The sequence below is a fragment of the Alosa pseudoharengus genome, unplaced genomic scaffold (assembly GCF_046254945.1).
Source record: "Alosa pseudoharengus isolate Yale_2024_CS ecotype anadromous, Long Island Sound unplaced genomic scaffold, YU_APseudo_1.1 YU_APseudo_1.1_scf_15, whole genome shotgun sequence".
Classification (NCBI taxonomy): Eukaryota; Metazoa; Chordata; class Actinopteri; order Clupeiformes; family Clupeidae; genus Alosa; species Alosa pseudoharengus.
In genome coordinates, this window is record NW_027468620.1 from 2,843,559 (window position 1) to 2,864,742 (window position 21,184).

General features: G+C 42.1%; 1 protein-coding gene across 2 annotated transcripts in view; it reads left to right on the forward strand.

Annotated features, from left to right (window-relative positions):
- The window catches only part of rab11fip2 (RAB11 family interacting protein 2 (class I)), a 114,806-nt gene that overhangs the window by 25,498 nt on the left and 68,124 nt on the right, over positions 1–21,184 (forward strand). The window lies entirely within an intron of this gene.

The following is a 21,184-nucleotide window of genomic DNA, read 5'->3' on the forward strand; positions in this document are numbered from 1 at the left end:
TCAAGGGTAACGTTTACAGGATAAAACGAACGCTAACGAAGGTTAAAGATTAACATATAATGCTATGTTAGCTTACCCTACACAGACACCAGTGTGAACGACAGACAACAAATACAATACATATCTCATTCAATCACACGAATACACAACTCACAAAATAGTATCACATCATAGAACATTAATGCAATAACCCAACCCAAACGCTGGCCGTTGGAGCTCGTTGGTGCACTGAAGTCAGCTCTATGAGCTGAAAGCAGGGTAGCGACCGCTACAATGCCCTTCCGACTCGCCGGTGATCCAAGCGAGAACGAGAGAACGTGTGTGTGTGTGTCAGTGTAAGTGTGGGTTCAAGTTAATCACGATCCACCGTCCCGACCTGGCGAATCAGCTCGCAGCCGACCCTGGTGTTGGTTACGTCCTCGTCCTCAAAGCTAGCCGTTAGCAGTCGCAGCCAATGGTGGCTCTCTGGTGGGCTCAGCACCAGAGAACAGAATGCGCCCCTGCAGCGTTGGCTAGCGGCAGTGAGATGCGACCTCAAACAAGGATCCTCGACGTCAGCAGTGTAGCGGCAGGAGATGTCCGTGATGGTTGTCGATCTCCGGTGGGCCCAGCACCGGAGGAAGAAAACGAGTCCCGACAAGTATCAGGCAAGTCCCAGAGGTGAATTAGCTAAGGCGGCAGCAGCTATCTGTCTCCTAGCTAGCCGTCTGCCTTAGCTTGCCAACAGCCCAACAACGCGAGCTTCTAAACGTCAACACTGCCGCAACACAGCAGTGGACAGAATAACAATAATCCTGAGACCTCCGACAAAACGTGATATACACAGATACAGGTCGCAGTGGGCATAGCACTACACACCAGAATGGCATTGATGGAGTAGCCTATCCAAAAAACAGGACTTCGCTCCTCTGAACTCTGACTGGGACTGAACTCTCAGCTCCTCTCCTGAGGCGTTCGAATGTTCAGAGCTCCCCATTTCGCGGGCATTAAACATTTATAAATTATCATTGGACGATATAAAATTCAAATAAAAACACAGAGAACAAACAAATCTGATTGGTTCACACACAGAATGTAGTAAATCACAGTAGTAAGTAAGTTACAAAGCATTCTGGTACATGGAGTAAATACAGTACAGGTTATAAATTGTCAGCTTTTACAGGTGCTTACACTCTCCCCCCACCAAACAAACAGCATGCCCCCATGCTGGGACACATACAGTATAAGGTGAAAAGGAAAACAAAGGTAACAAACAAACAAACAAATTAATAAACAAAGTCAAGGAACAAATAAACTAGTTTAAAAACTAGCTATGGGTGCGATGGCATTCTTGTACGGCATAAGAAATAGCCTGTGTGCACCTGTGCTACAAAGAGCCTGTGGAGAACACCATCAGGCATGAGAAGACTGCCCTGATGCTAGACGTGATGCTACTAGTGTGTGCTTGCTCTGCACTCCCAGTTTGCCATAAGTCAAATAATCAGTAGGCCTCCTTTCCCTATGTGACCTACGCACTACAAGGGGCACTGACTCTGAGGGAGCTGCAACGGTAGTTACAGGACCATCAGGACAGCTACCATCCTGGCCTGCAGCTGCTACGTCTTCTATTACTTCAAGGGACCTGTATGGAGAGATGGGGAGTGCAGTGTTGAGGGGAGATGCGACTAAATCATTAGGTGTGTGCACTAACCTAGGGCCTCTAAGTGGGGTGGAGACACACGGCGCAGTGGAATCTGGTATAGGCTGACGGACCTGTGTGCTAGCACTCAGAGGAGCGTTTTCCACTGCATCCTCAGCAAAACAGCCATATTCCGAATCTGAATCAGAAGAGCTAAGTTGTCTAAGATCTTCGGTAGGCAACACTTCAGAGACACCAACCCTACGATTCTCCTTAACCCTTCTATGCCTCACAGCTCTTGGGCACGGAGCTGGAGAAGTATCAGCCACGGGGCCCAATCTCACCTCCTGTCCCAATGGCAAAATGTGGTTGCGGTGCATCACCTTGATGGGTCCTTTACCATCCACGGGCCTCAACCTGTACACAGGGAGGTCAGAAAGCTGGCTGTCCACTACATATGGACAAGAACTCCACCTATCTGCCAACTTCTGCTTCCCTTTCAAACCAAGGTTCCGAATCAACACCCGATCCCCAGGAACGAGGCGGTGATACCGGACCTTCTGATCATAGCGCACCTTGTTACTATGATTCAGCTTGTCAGCAGATGCCTGAGCTAACTGATAAGCAGCTTGTAGCTCCTGCTTCATCTTTGCCACATATTGCAAATGTGAGGAGGATGACCGGTTATCCATTGACACACCAAAACAAACATCAACAGGGAGCCGTGCTTCCCGACCAAACATAAGAAAATAGGGCGAATACCCAGTAGTCTCATTTGGAGTGCAATTATAAGCATGAACCAGATGCGCTATGTGCTGACTCCATTTTGACTTCTGGTGGGACTCCAAAGTGCCTAACATGTTTAACAAGGTTCTATTGAACCTCTCAGGCTGGGGATCCCCCTGAGGATGGTACGGGGACGTACGTGACTTCTTCACCCCCAACATGGTCAGCATCTCTTTCACCAACCGACTTTCAAAAATCCCTACCCTGGTCGGAGTGAATACAGGCAGGCAGCCCATAATGAATGAAGTATTTTTCCCACAGAGTCTTCGCAACTGTGGCAGCTGTCTGATCCCTGGTAGGAAAAGCTTGAGCATATCTCGTAAAGTGGTCTGTAATGACCAACACATTACCAACATTCCGAGAGTCAGGCTCAATCGAAAGGAAGTTGATACACACCAGATCCATGGGCCCTGAACTCTGGATGTGAGAAAGAGGAGCAGCCCGCTGAGGCAACGTTTTCCGCTTGATGCAGCGCTCACACGTCTTACAGTATTTCTCTGCATCAGTCTTCATACGAGGCCAGTAAAACCGATCACGAACCAAGCTATATGACTTATCGAACCCCAAATGTCCAATATCATCATGCAGAGACTTAAAAACAAGCCTATGAAACTGCTTAGGCAATACGAACTGCCTCACGCGCTGGTCGGCCTGCTTTACGGTCCTATATAGTAGCCCGCCATCAATGGACAACTTTGGCCACTCCCTTTTCCAGATTTTCAAATCGGGGTGCCTCGTCTGAATGCTACTGACAGGTGTCTTTTGTCTTACAGCATGCCAAACCTCTCCTATAACAGGATCACCTTTCTGGGCTTCTTGAAGCTCACCAGAACTGAATGTGGGCAGCTCATCAGATGCTACGGCAGATACATGACAGTACGCCTTGGGAACGGCTGACTCATGACTGCAAATCTGATCAGCCACACGTAGGAAAGAAGGGCAACCAGCTCTCTGCGTGGCCACAACCTGAGAAATAGCTCGCACCCCAGGGGCCGGAATCTCTTGCCACTCATCATCAGGGGACAGACTGATGTGAGGGCGTCGCGACAGTGCATCAGCATCTATATTCCTCCGCCCAGGCCTGTACTTCAAGCTGAAGTCGTAAGTGGACAATGCCGACAACCAGCGATGACCAGTGGCATCCAATTTGGCAGACTTAGTTATGTAAGTCAAAGGGTTGTTGTCCGTCCTGACTTCAAAGGCGGCCCCATAAAGATAGTCATGCAGCCGATCCACTATAGCCCACTTCAAAGCTAAAAACTCCAGCTTGTGAGCTGGGTAATTCTTCTCTGAAGGGGAAAGACTGCGACTGATGAACGCCACAGGACGCAACCCGTTAACATGCTCCTGGTACAGAACACCCCCCAGACCGTCCAAGCATGCATCCACATGCAAAACATACGGCTTTTGGGGGTCTGCAAACGCTAACACTGGTGCCTGAGTTAACCTTGACTTAAGCTCCTGAAACGCAGACTCACACTGGTCACCCCATCTGGGACCAAAGGGCTCAGAGGGCCGGAATGACGGTTTTGGATCGGCCGTCTGTGAACTAAAATTTTTCTTCTTGCCAGACGGACAGCCCTGCAGCAGATCTGTTAGTGGACGGCACAAAGTTGAAAAACCCTTCACAAACCTGCGATAATAGCCGCAGAAACCCAAAAATGACCGGAGCTCATTGATGGTCTGTGGTCGAGGCCAAGACACGACAGCTTCTATCTTGGAGGGGTCAGTGGCTATACCGTCCTGTGAAACTATGTGCCCAACATAGTTCACAGACGTCCTCCCAAACTGACACTTATCCAAAGAAAGTTTAAGACCTTCATCCCTCAACCTGTCCAGAACCTTAAGGAGCTGTTCCTCATGTTCCTCTAAAGTGCGACCAAACACGATCAGATCGTCCAAGTACACCAGAACTTCCAGAAAGTTCATGTCCCCAACAGTCCGCTCCATAACTCTGGAACGTGGCAGGGGCACCACAGATTCCCTGAGGCATGCGCTCAAATTGATAGAAGCCTAAAGGACAAATAAAGGCAGTCTTCTCTTTATCAGCCTCGCTCATGGGAATCTGATAGTAGCCACTTCTCAAGTCCAACACCGAGAACCACTTACTACCAGAGAGACAATGGAGGGCGTCCTCGATTCTGGGAACAGTGTACTGGTCAGGGATGGTCCGCTGGTTAAGCGTTCTGTAGTCAACACACATCCTGACCTTGCCGGACTTCTTACGCACCACTATATGGACTCCGAGACTCCGAAATGATGCCATGGTTCTGGAGCTCCAACAAATGCTGACGCACATCTTCCAGATCAGCTGGAGCTAAACGCCGAGATCGCTCCCGAAAAGGCCGTGAATCATTCAAGCGGATCTCATGCTGGGTGCTTCTCGAGCAGCCTACATCCCACTCACTACAAGAAAACACTTCCTTCCTCTGCAGCATTTTCTCACAGAGGCGCTGCTTTGCCGCCTCTGGCATGGAAGAAGAGCCAAAGTCAAAAGAAGCAGAAGAGAGTTCACTGATATTCTCAGAAGTGTTGGCTGGAATCTGTGGCACCATGTCAACAGGAAAAATGTGAGCCAGAGGACTACCTCTCTTCACAAGAACATCCTTTGAAGAAACATTCCTCACATTTACCGTGATACGACGGCACAACACCGCAGAGACCGGATGGACTTCAGGCCTAACCTCAAGCTCAGGGGCTGATGTGCCATCAGCACTAACAGGCTGGTCTGCAAGGACTAAAGAGTCATGGATCTCACCAGGAAACTTGGGCAGTCCTGAGAGCTGCAGCTCTTGCCCAGGCCTTAAAACAACAGGCTTAGTTCTTGTGAACCACACTGTGCCATGCTTATCCACATCCTGCGAAACACCTGTGTGCTTAAGGGACTCAAAAACCTCTTTCATCACAGGGTGTATGGTCAGCGTGTTAAGAAACCCATCTCCGGCCTGTTCGCGACAAGAATGGAACAGCTTCCTCACCAAGTAAGTGTTTGTGCCCACCAAAATGGCTATCCCCCCTTTCGTCTGAGGGTCAGGACACACAAGAGCCAGAGTGTCCACTACTTGAGGCACACCAGTAACCGCTTCAGTGAACTCGAGCCTAAGAGGTAAACATCCATCATATGGGTATCGATGAGAGCTCAAACCCCATATTTCAAGATTTTCCACTGATTGCAGTGGTAGGTGCTTCAAATAGGTATTGTAAAAGCTACGATACAAGATGGTGACCTGAGAACCACTATCGAGCAGAGCTTTGGCATAAACACCCTCTATCTGCACGGGCACCTCAGCTGAGGGCCCCACTAACCCAGATGGCAGTTGTGATTGGCTGATTTTGATTGGAGGTGAACAATGAGCGGAACGTGTTTTGTGTGATGGAGCTCTGTGCCGTTCCTTCACTGAGCTCCGGGGGAGTTTTCCTGCTGCCGTGTCCTTTTAAGTAGTTTCTGATTAACCAACCTAAGGTTCTCAGAACTTGTGCACTCTCGCTTGGTGTGGCCATCAACCCCACACTTATAGCAAAAGATGCCAGGCAGGGGAGAAAATGCAGCAGACTTTGGCTGGCTCGAGGAAACAACCCTCGGGGAAACAGCCGTGAAAGTACTCTGGCTCAAAGCATGTTGCGTGACTGGCGTAGTGCTAGGAGTGACTGGGGAAGCGGTTAAAAGTCGAGTCACTAGAGACGTCAACTCCTTAACCTCTTTCCTCAAGCTATCCACCTCAGACGTCACCGGAGTCAAAGACACTTGAGGGACAGCGACAGCAGCAGTCACAGGGACCCGGGGAACAACAGCAGTGGCAGTCACAGGAACCTTTACACTCTCTCTCGCTCCTACCCAGTGCTCCTCCTCTCTCACTGCTCGCATCAGCTGAGAAAAGGAAGGGGGATCTCTCAAGTTGTACGTCACCCGCATTCGCAGAGCCACTACATCATTGGTGAGCGCACCTTTGAATAGTTGTTCAATGCGAGCATGATTCAAGTCCGCAGCATCAATGCCTCCCCTCAAGAGAGCACGATGGAGAAGCTTGTCCAGGCGGTACAAGTATGCTGAAAGTTTCTCTCCATCTTCCTGAAAAGCATGGCGAAATGAGGTCATAAGATCGACGCCACTCTCAGGGGACCCATAAGCAGTGTCAAGAGCAGCTAAGTAATCAGTAGCAGTAGCAGACGGACTACTGACTTTCAAGAACCTTACTATGTCTGCAGCAGGCCCACGCAAACTCTCAACAATACGCTGCCGCTTGGCAGCATCACTGCACTGCCACTCAATGATCATCTGATTAGCCTGCTCCATCCAGACCTCATAGTCTTCCTCACCTGGGGGAACAGGTCGTAAACCGGAGAAAACTCAATTTCCTATAGCTAGGCACTTCAACAGATGCCTGGCTACAGCGGTCAACCAGCTTGCCTATAGCTGTGACTAAGTCAACACTAATGTCAGGTTTAGGAGGCTGAGGACCCAGAACAGACGCCTGTACATCACCCATTGACTTACCCTCCTTCTGTAACAATGCCAACAACTTGGCTTCAAAATCATCCTCTTTAGGAACAGGACTAGCAGACAGCAAGCTACTCACCACATTAATGGCCCAGGGACCTGCCTCACCTACAATTCCCACTTCAGGAGGGACAAAGCTCTGATCCAACTCAGCAGACGTCTCCACTAAAATGTACAGGTGCCTACCCGTCTTATCGCCACGGCGACTAAGTATGCGAGTCCGACCTAGAACCTTGACTGTACCAAGCACACGGTTAACCACGTCATCAGTAGCCTCCATTGGCACTCGGCTAAGAATAACAGCATGAGACAAATCAACATTCTGCTCACGGCTCCACTCAACAGCCTGACTAAGGTCCATGTTAAGAGCTGCACAACAAACAGTAATAACTAAAACAAGACAAACACAGCTACCTACTCGCTTTGGTAAACAGGAAAATCCCAGCGGTGCCTCCAAAATGTAACCCCTTTTTAACGAGTGCTAGTCACTCAGCACAGTAAAGCTTAACTTAGTTACACTAAATAATGGCGCGACAGGATCCTGAATTCTCAGCGGTGGAATAGTGAATTGGCTGAGATTCCTGATACCATAAATATAAATGTATAGCTGTGTAGTAGGATTATAAATGGTAAATATGAATATGAATAATTATAAATACAAATTTAGTAGCGCGGTGCCTCCACTGTAAAAATACTACACTTACCTTAGGCTAGTGTATCATGCACTTCTACAGAATTTAAATAACAATGTGAAAATAATAATCAGACTAGTGAATGTAGGTAAATGAATTGCCAATACACCCTGGATATAAAGAAATATAATAATTAAATATTTATTTAATAATAGCCACGTCGTGAACGTGACAACCCAAAAGCTGACAAATGTCAGGGAGCGAACAATTCACTCAAGGGTAACGTTTACAGGATAAAACGAACGCTAACGAAGGTTAAAGATTAACATATAATGCTATGTTAGCTTACGCTACACAGACACCAGTGTGAACGACAGACAACAAATACAATACATATCTCATTCAATCACACGAATACAGCTGGCCGTTAGCAGTCGCAGCCAATGGTGGCTCTCTGGTGGGCTCAGCACCAGAGAACAGAATGCGCCCCTGCAGCGTTGGCTAGCGGCAGTGAGATGCGACCTCAAACAAGGATCCTCGACGTCAGCAGTGTAGCGGCAGGAGATGTCCGTGATGGTTGTCGATCTCTGGTGGGCCCAGCACCGGAGGAAGAAAACGAGTCCCGACAAGTATCAGGCAAGTCCCAGAGGTGAATTAGCTAAGGCGGCAGCAGCTATCTGTCTTCTAGCTAGCCGTCTGCCTTAGCTTGCCAACAGCCCAACAACGCGAGCTTCTAAACGTCAACACTGCCGCAACACAGCAGTGGACAGAATAACAATAATCCTGAGACCTCCGACAAAACGTGATATACACAGATACAAGTCGCAGTGGGCATAGCACTACACACCAGAATGGCATTGATGGAGTAGCCTATCCAAAAAACAGGACTTCGCTCCTCTGAACTCTGACTGGGACTGAACTCTCAGCTCCTCTCCTGAGGCGTTCGAATGTTCAGAGCTCCCCATTTCGCGGGCATTAAACATTTATAAATTATCATTGGACGATATAAAATTCAAATAAAAACACAGAGAACAAACAAATCTGATTGGTTCACACACAAGAGTTATTTATAACAGTATTTGATCAATTTTTACATTTTAAACAGATAACATATAAATTATAAAAAAAATATTTGTCCAGTTAAAAAAAGTAGATTTTACAATCATATCATGTTGGTTATGTTGTTAACTGCTGAAAAATATGTTTTACTATGTCATTTAGAAGATAATATTTACAAACATCTCAAAATAATTAAAAAATGTTTTAAGTTTCAACAACTGATTAATTTTACAATAATGTCTGTAATGTTATGAATGTTATGTTTTTAGCATGTAACATATTTTTAAACAGATTTGTGTGTGTGTGTGTGTGTGTGTGTATGTACTGTATGTGTGTGTGTGTACTGTATGTGTGTGTGTGTGTACTGTATGCGTGTGTGTACTGTATGTGTGTGTACTATGTGTGTGTGTGTGTGTGTACTGTATGTGTGTGTGTGTGTACTGTGTGTGTGTGTGTGTGTGTGTAATGTATGTGTGTGTGTGTGTGTGTGTACTGTATGTACAGTATGTGTGTGTGTACTGTATGTGTGTGTGTGTGTGTACTGTATGTGTGTGTTTACTGTATGTGTGTGTGTGTGTACTGTGTGTGTGTGTACTGTATGTGTGTGTGTGTGTGTGTACTGAGTGTGTGTGTGTACTGTATGTGTGTGTATGTGAGTGTGTGTGTACCGTATGTGTGTGTGTGTGTGTGTGTGTGTAATGAGTGTGTGTGTGTGTGTTGTATGTGTGTGTGTGTGTACACCACTTAGTCACCACCTAATGTCTTAATATATTACTCTTTGCAAAACATGCACACCATTCATTGGTATCTATATATTTCTGTAATGTTGTCATAAATAGGCAGTTCACATAATGTATAACATGTAGTTAGGTCATTATTTATGTTTACCAAATGTTTGTTTCTTTGTAATTTAAAGTAGTTAAATTCATATTTGAACAATACAAATAAAAAAACTTCCTAGTTACAAAATCAGATTTTTGTTAATTTAACTCCTCTGTTGCGCGACGTCAACATACGTGGACAGTTGTTTTTTAGCGTCTACAAACTATATTTTACATCAAATTTCATTTCTAACCTCATAGAGTTGTTCAACACACTCTCCTGTACACCATAATATTTTTTTTTACCTGGTTTTGCCTTCTTGAGTAGAAACTTTTTACAGATATGCCTGGAGCATTCAGCACATGGCCATTACTATCAGCCATGTTGAATTGATGATGTCATCAAGCAGTCAATATTCCAAATATAAGATGATACATATTGTTAATATATTGCAATGGATCTATTAAAACTGCCATCAAGTGGATTGGAGTATATCAACATGATAAACAAATAGAAATCAGAGTAAAAGTTACTGTCCACAGATGTGGACATTGCGCATGAAAGGGTTAAGCTATCTAAGCTTAATTTTATTAATTACCGTGAACTCATGTAGTTGATGTTTCTTTAACTTAAAAAAACCTTGTTGAACACACTCAAAATTTGCTAGTGAAGACTAATTAAAAAAGGTAAGTTTCTTTGACTTAGCAAAACTGAGTTACTATTATTTAAAAAAATTTGTGTAATCGTTTTCACCAATTTTTTTGAGTTCAATTAACTTGTCGGGTTTTACAATGTAGCTAATCATTTTAGCAGTTATGCTAACTAGCATGCTAACTATGCTAACCATGTGACTTAGCTAATCATTTTTAGCAGTTTTACTAAAAATGTTAACTATGCTAACCATGTTACTTAGCTAACTTAACTAATGTTTTCTAATAGTTTTGTCAAAAATGATAACAATGCTAACTAGCATGCTAACAATGCTAACCATGTGACTTAGCTAACTTAGCTTATCATTTTTAGTAGTTATGCTAATGATGCTAACTAGCAAGCTTAAAATGTTAACTATGCTAACCATGTGACTTAGCTAACTTAGCTAATCATTTTTAGTAGTTATGTAAACTATGCTAACAATGTTAAAATGCTAACTATGCTAACCATGTGACTTAGTTAACCTAGCTAATCATTTTAGTAGTTATGCTAACTATGCTAACTAGCATGCTAACAATGCCAACTATGCTAACCATGTGACTTAGCTAATCATTTTTAGCAGTTTTGCTAAAAATGCTAACTATGCTAACCATGTGACTTAGCTAATCATTTTCTAGCAGTTTTGCTAAAAATGCTAACAATGTTAGCATGCTAACTATGTTAACCATGCTAACTAGCTACAGTGGGTAGGAGTCATAATTGATAAGAAGTAACAGTTACAATGGCTGAACAGTTAAAAAGTTTAGTAGTTTAAAGGGTTAAATTGTTTAACAGTGAAATATTGTAGTGAGGACTTTTATTTTGAAACAGTTTTCGGCAGAGGAAGCAGTTGTGTGTAGTCTTAATAAGACTTAATAATTAGAGCCGGTTTGTATGCTTAAAGCCTGAGACTGGCAGTTGAGCCAGGTGGCCTAACCACCTGGCATAGGATTCTAATTGCTTAACGGCTCTATTCTGTGCATTTTCATGCACTGTAATAAGAAAAAGAAGACTTCGGATAACAGAACGGTGTATTTTCATGCATTGTAATTATAAGGGCACTTACGTAAAATCCATGTGAAGGAAGGAAACGGACGACAACAAAAACTTCCTTGGAGTTAAACATCCGTCTGAGGTACAGAGCAGAGATATTCGTGTGTCCTGTTATTCTCGTGACAATTGTAACACGTTGTCAGCGCGACTTCATTTGCGTAATCAGGTGCATGCATGCAACACGTGATCACATGATGAAAGCGTGTGTGTGTGGTACTTTGCAATGTTCACGTGAAATAAAACAGATCAGGCCATGCTAACACTGCATAGATTGTAGGCCACCTAATAATGACTATAGAATGTCAGTGTAGAACGCTAGTGACGCAGCCCAAAAAACTCTCCCAGTGGAGTACGTTGGTTTAAATAAAACCTAAGTTCTTAAGGGTTAATCTTAAGTTATATCAATAGCCTAGGAAGTAGGTAAAATAATGTTACCGTTAGCATTGGTGGACTGATGGAGGCCAATTTGATTATTAATGTATTTGTAGAAAACCATAAATGTGGTTATAGGCTACCAAGCAAATTGATGGGCAATTCCACGGAAAATTTACTTTTTGTCACATCCATAACGCCAGTGAAATGCCTTGGCATTTGAATGATGTAAATGATAACATTCATTTTTTGTGCATTTTTTCTCATGTACATTCTTCAGCCAAAAATAGCAAATACTCAAATTTCATGTAATCATTCACATCATACCATACCATCACATTTTACTGGCGTTATGGATTTTCCATGGAATTGCCCTGATAACAGCACTAATTGTATCTTTCGACTGTCATCTCATTTGCTTATGACCATAACCTACTGTAGGCTACTAACAGGAGCTAAGTGAGTTAGCCACAACACGTTCGCTACGTGATGGTTTTCTAATGGAAAATATATAGGCTACCTGAAAGATAACTTGTCTATGATGCATCCTAAACACCGGGCTGGGACATTTCTGCTCAAAGTCTCAAAAGCATCTGAGTCAACGTTCATTCCCAAACACCCATATAGGCTACTTCAATCCTCTATTTTTAAAGGTGATTCAAGTAAGGAAGAGCATGGCTCAAAGTAACTAGGACTGAAACTACATAAATTCGTCAAAGTGAATAATTTGTGTCAACTCGCCGCAATGTAGGTTTATTAACGCACCTGTGATCTACATCTCCATTTAAACCAAATGTTTTAGAGCGCACTTTGAGAGATGTATCCAGGGCAGGGCTGTACCAGAGTTTCCGCTAGAAAAAAATGGTGCCGGTCAAAGTGACCGGCAGAGGTTTCGTTTTCCGGACATTTTGATGATATGCCGGTCAAATATCCTATTATCCCTTTTTAATTAGTCAAATTGAGGAAAACTGGAGACAGGCTATGTAGCTTAAAGAATGACATAATCAGGCTGTATAGAATGCAACATGTTCATTAGCCTAACTTAAACATGCCTAACAAGATCTAGCCAGTATATTTTCATGGACAGCAAAAGAGTCCGCTTCGTTCATTGTTTTAAAAAGGCTACGTTGTTTGTTGCTGCTACCCACGTTATCTCCAGTGGTGACTGTTTAACTTACACAGATGCGCACACACAAGAATGAGCGCTCACACCACTACCCCCTAATGCCTCTTTATTTGGTAAAAATAAATCAAGAAATGTTTCCTATTCTGGGAAATGTTTAGTTTCTTTTTCTTTCGGCCGCGGTTCAATGATACCGTTTAATTTTGCCAGAACTTTTTGCCAGTAATCGCCTCGTCGAGGAGGCCCTAACCCTGCAGATCATAGACAGAGAACGCATAGGCCTACTCTGCCCTACAAAGCAAAAAGGCAGTAACTACGCAGAGTGCAGAACTGAGAAAAATGACTTTAAAGTTATCCTGTCATCCAGCCTAAATAGTTGTAGGTAGATTATTGGACATGTGGCTGTTTTGTTACTTTATATTAGCTCATTTTTTGTACATATCTATCCTCATATTTAATTGTATATTTTACCCCTATTTTGCAGTTACTGTATTCTTGCTTTGTATTACTTACCAAAAACGTGGCACCATGCCAAGGAAAAAGGCAGTAACTACAGATTCTCCAAAAACTATTTTGCCACAACTTGGGCTCTGGGTGTGTTAGATACACTGTATTTGAAATAATTGGAACCATTTGTTTTCCTGAACATGGATATACCAAACCCAAACTAATTTGACCATTTTAGGTAAATAAAGCTGACCTGGTACTGTAACGGCGTCTCACATTGCTAAGCTGTATCAAGGCCCAAATGGGGACAATTCATTTTGAATAGGACCACATTATTATGTCTGAGTATTAGATTAATGTGTGTCTAGGGGTGTTTCTGTATCTGTAATGTATATATTATCTGTTATACCCACAAATGCCATTAATGTTAATGCAAAACAACTTTTCTTTGGAGCAATATAAGCAAGTTAAACTCCAATTCAACAGAGCAAAACAAAATAATTTTGCCTAAGTGTTTCTAAGGCTTTTCAAACTCTTATGATGATAACTAAGACCACACATTTCACCACATTTCATATGGTTAGCCTATTAGTCCTCATCCTCTACAACATTGCTCACAGGCAGGGAATACCAGATTAAGGGGAATCAAAATTAAATATATAATTTTATATTCAGAAGAAGAAACCGTGCAATAGCCTAAATGCTTAGGAAGAGGAACCAATGTGTTTGAGCCTGAGAGCTAAGGGGGGCGTAAATACCTGCCGGCTCGCACTGCAGAAGTTTGTTTTTGTTGAAAGCATGGATGCTTAACAGTAAAGAGAAAGATGTCCGTTTTGCTCACAACTCGCTAACTTCTCTAAACAGCGGACATCCTTCAAACAGCGGCCGCGAAGAGAGTGTGTTTTAAGTTGAACAGACACCTGTCACGTTAAAGAATAACTGTTACACTGATAGTTGTGTTTATGGACAGTTATATTCTCCTGTTGGACAACAATGCCATGAATGATTAGCCTATGAAAAAAGAAGAGGCCGTTTATGTAGGCTAATAAGAGCGAAGAAGATCACGCTGGCTGCTTGGATGTTATGGGATAGTCTGATGCCTTTAGCTGCTAGAAGTTTTAGGCTACCTCCGCCCAAAGGTTATCTTTTGGTGCTGTTTCTGTCTCTGTATGTTCGTTAGCATATATACATATATATATATACGGTTAGTAATCGTTAGTAAGATAACTCGAAAAGTACTGTAGCCTACGGATTTGGATGACATTTTCGCACAACATGGGTATTATAATCGCAAATGTTAAAACCGTCCCGCCGTGAGGATGCCGCGAAATCAGCTGTGTGTGTTCACCAAGGAAACAGTAACTTCACTGCGCAGTAACACGGATTTTTGTTAGGTAAAACATAACAAGAATACAGTAATGGATGTTACTGCACTCTTGCTTTGTTTCATAGGGCTTTTTGGAGTTACTGTACAAACGACTACCATTTTTCTCCAAAATGACACACATTTGAGATAAGATGTTTTGTCACATAACAAAGGATGCCTTGAATGTCATGAAAATGATAATAACTCATTTTTGACCAAAATTGTAGTTACTGCCTTTTTGCTTTGTAGGGCAGTACTGTATGCTTTGGGTAAAGAACACTTTGCATGTCCAGTGTACACAGAGAATGACAGTGTCTTGGAGCGGCCGCACCCTCCGCAACTCCACTTCCAATGTCACTGATTCCGACAGATACGCCCGACACTTCTGCTTTTTATCTGGTGGTGGTGGAGTTGACCGGACATCAGACGTTACCAATTTATCATCATCCATCGCGTCTGGCCTCTGAAAAAACGTTTAAGGCTAGTCTGCCTGGGCCTGGCCATGTTTGAACCGCCTCACTCATTTGTTCGTTGTTTAACATGGACGTTTTAAGCCACGTGCGCTTCCTATTTGAAATGCAGCATAGGCTATGTGTGTTGTTTAATAGCTTACTTTTCAAACAGTAGAGAAACATAGCCAGAGAATGTATAATATAGGCTTACATATTAAGGCTTATTCTCAAATTCAGATTGCGTTAGGGGACGGGATTATTAGCCAATTTCAATCGGACAATTTGACCGGAGAGATTTAATTTTGTCGGACATTTCATTTTTTTTCCGGGAAAATGTCAGGTAATTACCGGACAACGGAAACCCTGGGCTGTACCTACACATATTTGTTGCACGTGCTACAAAAATCATTCTTTGCGATGGATGCTTTAGCCACAGACCTTGAGCTACTGTACAGTGGGTTGAGTTCCATTTAGAAGTGTCCACTTCATTCGCGCTTTCCGTGATTCACATAGTTGCATGAAATGTATTACTACTGATATGCAAAACTATTAACTTTTCGCCAAGAGGTGGCAGCTTAAGTCCGCTTGATACTGCAAGCCATTGGTTCCCAAATGAGATTTTATTTGGGTCGCCAGCATAGCCTAGTGACAATTTATGTTGTGTAATAGGCCTAGCATAAACAACAGTCACGGTTTTGTCATAACTCCCTCTATGCATTTTTGCATTTAGAATAGCTCTGAAACCGGGGGGCGAACACGTCGCAGGGGGGGCGCCAGTGCGTGGATATCTCAATCGCAAAATTAAACAATATTTCTATCGGGCGCCTACCATGGACTAGGCTGGGTGAACTCAGCCTGATCTGCCGGCGATTTCTTTTTCGATTTCTTAAAAGATTGAGCTTGGTCTGGCGAAAGCCGCAAACACACATTCCAAACAAGCATACACAAAAGTTTCAAGAGTGGGGGATGGAGTAGAAGATGGAGACAAATTCATTAATATGATTTATTTTCGCGGAATGGATGTACAGGACTGAGCGCCGGTCATGTTTTGTACCACTATGCGGTACATCTAGTTTTTAGGAGTTTCTCCTAAATTCGCCAGTTAGGAGCTACTTTTTAGCCTTAAAATTCTTTGTGAATACGGGCCCAAATCTCCCCAAAATAGTCCCGATCATTTGTGCTGATTTGTGCCGTTAAAAGAAACATTTGCACTACTATGTTTTTAAGTTATTATACTTTATGTGTTACACACGTGACATCACCCAGCCCCCACATTAATGTCCAAATATCCCCAAATTGTGCTGCTATTTTTGAAGTTGGATATAATAATGTTCAATGTTTCAGGGCTCCAAACTGCGACCAGTGGTTGCATTTTGCGACAAAAATGTGAGACAATGCGAGTAAATTTTATATCTACTTGCACATGTGCAACCTGTAAATATGCTGACCTTCAGACCTTGCTACAATGGATTTCCATCACTTGACAACGAATGTGCTATAGAAAAGAAATGAACACCTCTGATGTAGCTAGTTCTATAATTATTGTTGCTCAGTGTTGGGCAAGTTACTTCAAAATCGTAATGTACTATGCATTACTTATTACTGTCATTTCAAAGTAATTTGTTACATTATAATATTACTGTCTCTGAATTGTAAGGCATTACACTACTATTGCATTACTTTTAAGTTACTTTCACAAAAATATCTAGAAATATGGATTTGCCATTCTAAATGCAGTTTATTACGCTCAATGTAGCTTGCTCTTCCAATGGAGGGAGATGTGGTATAGCATAATGACTGAGCTAGGCTTAAGGCAACAGTAGAATGCAATAGGCGCAGTGCTCATAATGCAATACAAGGAACAATCATAGTCAGAATTTTGTTAAAAACCGACAAAAGGACAAAGTCTGGTAAATTGTGATAGAAATACTGTAACTTTAAGGCCTAGGCCTACTCATTAAAATCAATAGAGAGCCTACTATATTGTAAATCAAAGCTTAAAGGAACCGTATGTAAGATTGTGGCCAAAACGGGTACTACAATCACTTTCAAATTACTGTAGAGCGGTGTATCCCCTTCCCCTCCCCTCTGACTGGCAGAGTTGGCAACCGGATGACAAAACACTACTGACTTTGTGATTAGTAGATAGGTGGAGGGTGGCGCATTAGGCCAAAACACAATATGACAACATCAACATAAGTTGAGGGCTGCAACTTCACTTTTTAAATGACAATATCCTGGCCAGACTACTGCTGTCAGTGATATAAGTATTTGAGATGAACATTATTTCTTAATGTCTAGTGACATATCAAGGCAATTTTACGATTAATTGAAATACAATTTTTACATACGGTTCCTTTAATAAAGACATGTCAAGATGGTGGCCTGCTGGCCATTTCGGTGCACTAAGTGAGTGGCTTTGAGTGAGTGACATTTAAATGATAACTCAAACACCTAAAGTAAAATAAAAGGCCTATTATTTACAGACCATTACTGTGTATTTTTAAACATTAATTTCTGAAGAAATGCTGTTTTACTTATAAATGGTGCACTGTCACTTTAAGAGCATTGATCTTTACGTTGTCATAATGCCCTTTTACCAGCTCTTGTTTACAAGCCTTATTTGTTTAAGTTACATTGATAGCACAATATTAACAATAATATGCACAATGTTAAGTTGTTTTAAGCAACCTTCATTGCTTTGGAAAGGGAAGTATGCAATGACATGTTGCTTCACATTTCGTTTTGCGACTACAAGTGAATTATGAGCCTGGTATCCACCTAGCTATCTGAATGGAATGCGTTTCAGTCGACTCAGCATATCATGTGCTTCGTGTAGCCTAAATGCTTGGAAAACGAATGATTGAAGACCCACCAATTCTAGTACTACGTGGTGATTGAGAGAACCCAAAAGGTATCAAACTTGCATGTAACATCGTGTTAGTGCATTTTGACATTGTAAACGTTATTGATGAAGAGTGAAACGCAGTTTGCAGTAAAGCTACTATTCATTCGTTACATTTGGGTGCCCCCTCTGTCCTTTGGTGCCCAACGAACGCAAAGTGCGTGATGCGCGTGGTGGGAGCGGTGGCACTGCCAGGCTACACAATCTTTTTCTGCATTTCTATCCCTTTATTCTCTTCAATTTAAGTTCACAGCACAAAGCTGACATGCACAACAGCATAGTTTGTGTTTTATCAAGAATCAAAAAGATTAGCGTGGCACTACTTTAGATGTTTCATTAATTTACTTGTGCTATTTCGCGAGCTGAGAGATCTTTCGGTTTCGCACACAAAGTGCACTAACTATTATGTTCTTCATAGCCTTGTCTCTGACAAGCTGAAAATAATGAGCGTAGGCTTATGTCCATCCCGCAAATAGAGTCCGCCTGCGAGTCTGCTTCAGCCACAGGCATATTCAACCAGTATCAGGAGATAACGTTCTACTATTTTGCGCGGATTTTTTCTCCTCTGTTGTTCTCGCGTGGTGTTTGCGAATATGTATCAAAACAAAACAAGCGCTTAATTTTGGGTTAAACTGCATTGTAACGCGCGTTACTGAAGTTTGTACCGAGTAAATATTACCCAATTTTTTTTTTGTAATGCCTTACATTACCGCGTTAGCAAACAGCAATATATTACAGTAATTACATTACTTTTGTAACGCATTACTCCCAACACTGTTGTTGCTATAGCCTCCCTGCGTGAGTGCAGATATATCTGAACTGTGATGTGAGCTGGGCGAGGAGAGATGTCACATTCTGTTAGAATAAGACCTTGAGATGAGTGTAGCAACATAGCGGTTTCGTCTATTGGTGATAAAGTTAGCAATATTAGACATAAATATAGACATAACAAGTTAATTTGATAAAGAATCTGTACAGTTTGAACCATTTAGAATGGCAAAAGGTGAACCAAATAGGCAGACTTTATCAGTATAGTAAAGGCAACTTTATCAGTATAGCAAAGGCCAATGTGAATAACTAAACAGTTTAATTAATTGCTCCTAAACTAGGCTGGGGCGTTTTGTTGCGTTCAGAGACAAAAGCAGTGAAGATTGACATTGTGATGCTGTCTTTAAGAAATGTTTAAGAAATGGCCTGATCTGAAGTAGCCTGCAGGGTTTAAACGGAGAACCATTTGTGCCAGGGTATTAGCTGCATAGATTCAACAGGGATACATGACTCTAGCTAGTTGTATGTTTTTCAAGTGCAAGACTGAAATAAGTGTCGTGAGTAGGCTATTCAATTCAATTCAATTCAAAGCACTTTATTTGTCCCCAAGGGGCAATTTAAAAGGGCGCATTACAGTAGCATATTCAATGATTCAAGGGACAAGGGACACAATCAACAACATAACCAGCACGCATACTATACATCAGCACGCATACTATACGCTACATGAAAGGCTACATGAAAGCATAGCGGCAGTTTCTTAAGAGCAGCAGCTTAGCTACTATATAGGAGTATGGGCCCAGTATCAGCCCGATCCCTGATGCCAGTATTGGTATCTGACCATCCCTACATTTAAACAAAGATTTTCTTGATAATTTCAGGATTAACATTGTCCCAAGCAGCGGAGCTACTTAGAGGAGGCAAGGGAGGCAACGCCTCCTCACTAATTAGTTGTGAAATGTTCCTCCTTCTATTGTGTTCATCACTACACAATTTTTTTAGCCTTTAGTTGCCCCCGTCCCAACTTTTTTGAGATGTGTTGCTGGCATCAAATTCAAAAGGAGCCTGCATTTTCCATGACATAGACAACATATCAAATGTTGTAAATGACACATCTGACCGTCATTTTTGCAGCTAAATATGGATTTACAAGATTTGCAGATTATCACATTGCCACATCATATCACTTTACCAGGGGTGCCGATTATTCTGGAGGGCACTGTAATTCTCCATTGCTCCATTGATGCTTGCAATGGAAGCACGAACTCTCGCTAGCTACACATTTCTGCATCTATCTGAGTGTAATTCATGTTTCATTGATCCTATGCTCCAGAAGAGACACATTATTGCTTTCTCACCAGCAGTGAACCCAACAGAGATCGTTTTTTCTAGATGTTCAACATACTCTGTATTTTTAACCGATTTAAATGTTGTACTGTTGGTCGATCTTGTTATGCCACTAGAAAGCACAGTAGAGCCTGATTGAAGTGACCATCTTGATTGGCTGATGATTATAACGCGGGAATGATGGCAAAAACCTCCCCTATGATGATGAGTGACAGGTCTTTGGTCTTCGCTGGTGAGAATGCGTGTGCAACACAAGTAGCCTAGGCCTGCTGTGAAGGATAGAAGATGATGAATAAATAGCCTAAATGAATAAAGAGTAAGACAAAGCAAATAGCCTAGTAGCATAATGAAATACGGATTGAAGCAGTAGGCCTTTGCAACATGTTTTAAATTAATCTGAATGAAGACACGTAGGCTACATTCACAAAGAGGAGAAACAATTAAATTTGATTTACAATGAAACGTTACATTTAGTTTACATGCATACATTTCGTTTACATGTTGTTGGTGGCGTTATTGCATCCCTTAGTTAGGCCTACAATGCACAATTATTCCCTCGCGATTGAGAGTTCCTGTAACCGCATGTTCATTTCATAACATTGCGACGTAAAATGCCACAAAAAGCGGCTTAAAATTGATTGTGAATAGGTCTTAGTGAGTTAGGAGTCCTTTCGACTTCTAAGCTGTCCCAGACAGACTTAGGTGCTACTTTTAGGTCCAAAATGCTTCGTGAATTACTCTTAGTCAAAAAATTTAGGAGTCCTAAAGTTACGAGTAACACGCCAATTATTTTTAGGAATTTCTCCTATATTTGCCTACAACAACCAAAACCATTCATTGTCAACATGTAGGCTAAACTAAATGTATTTTTTTTTTTTATTGTAGGCCTAAATTAAATTGTTTCTCCTCTTTGCACACATGTCTTCATACAGATTCATTTAAAAAATGTATTTTTCATTAGGCTACTAGGCTTTTTGTTTTGTCTTACTCTTTATTTATTTAGGCTATTTATTCATTTATTCATCATCTTCTGTCCTTCGCACTACTTGTGTAGCGCACATATTTTCAGACCTGTCACTCATCATCGTAGGGGAGGTTTTTGGAATTATTCCTGGGTTATAATCATCAGCCAATCAAGGTGGTTACTTCAGTCAAGCTTGTGCATGAGTAATGGCGTCGTCAACCATAGCAACGGAGCTCTTCATTTATTTTAGGAGTTGTCACTAAGAGTAGGTCTGAGAGGTTT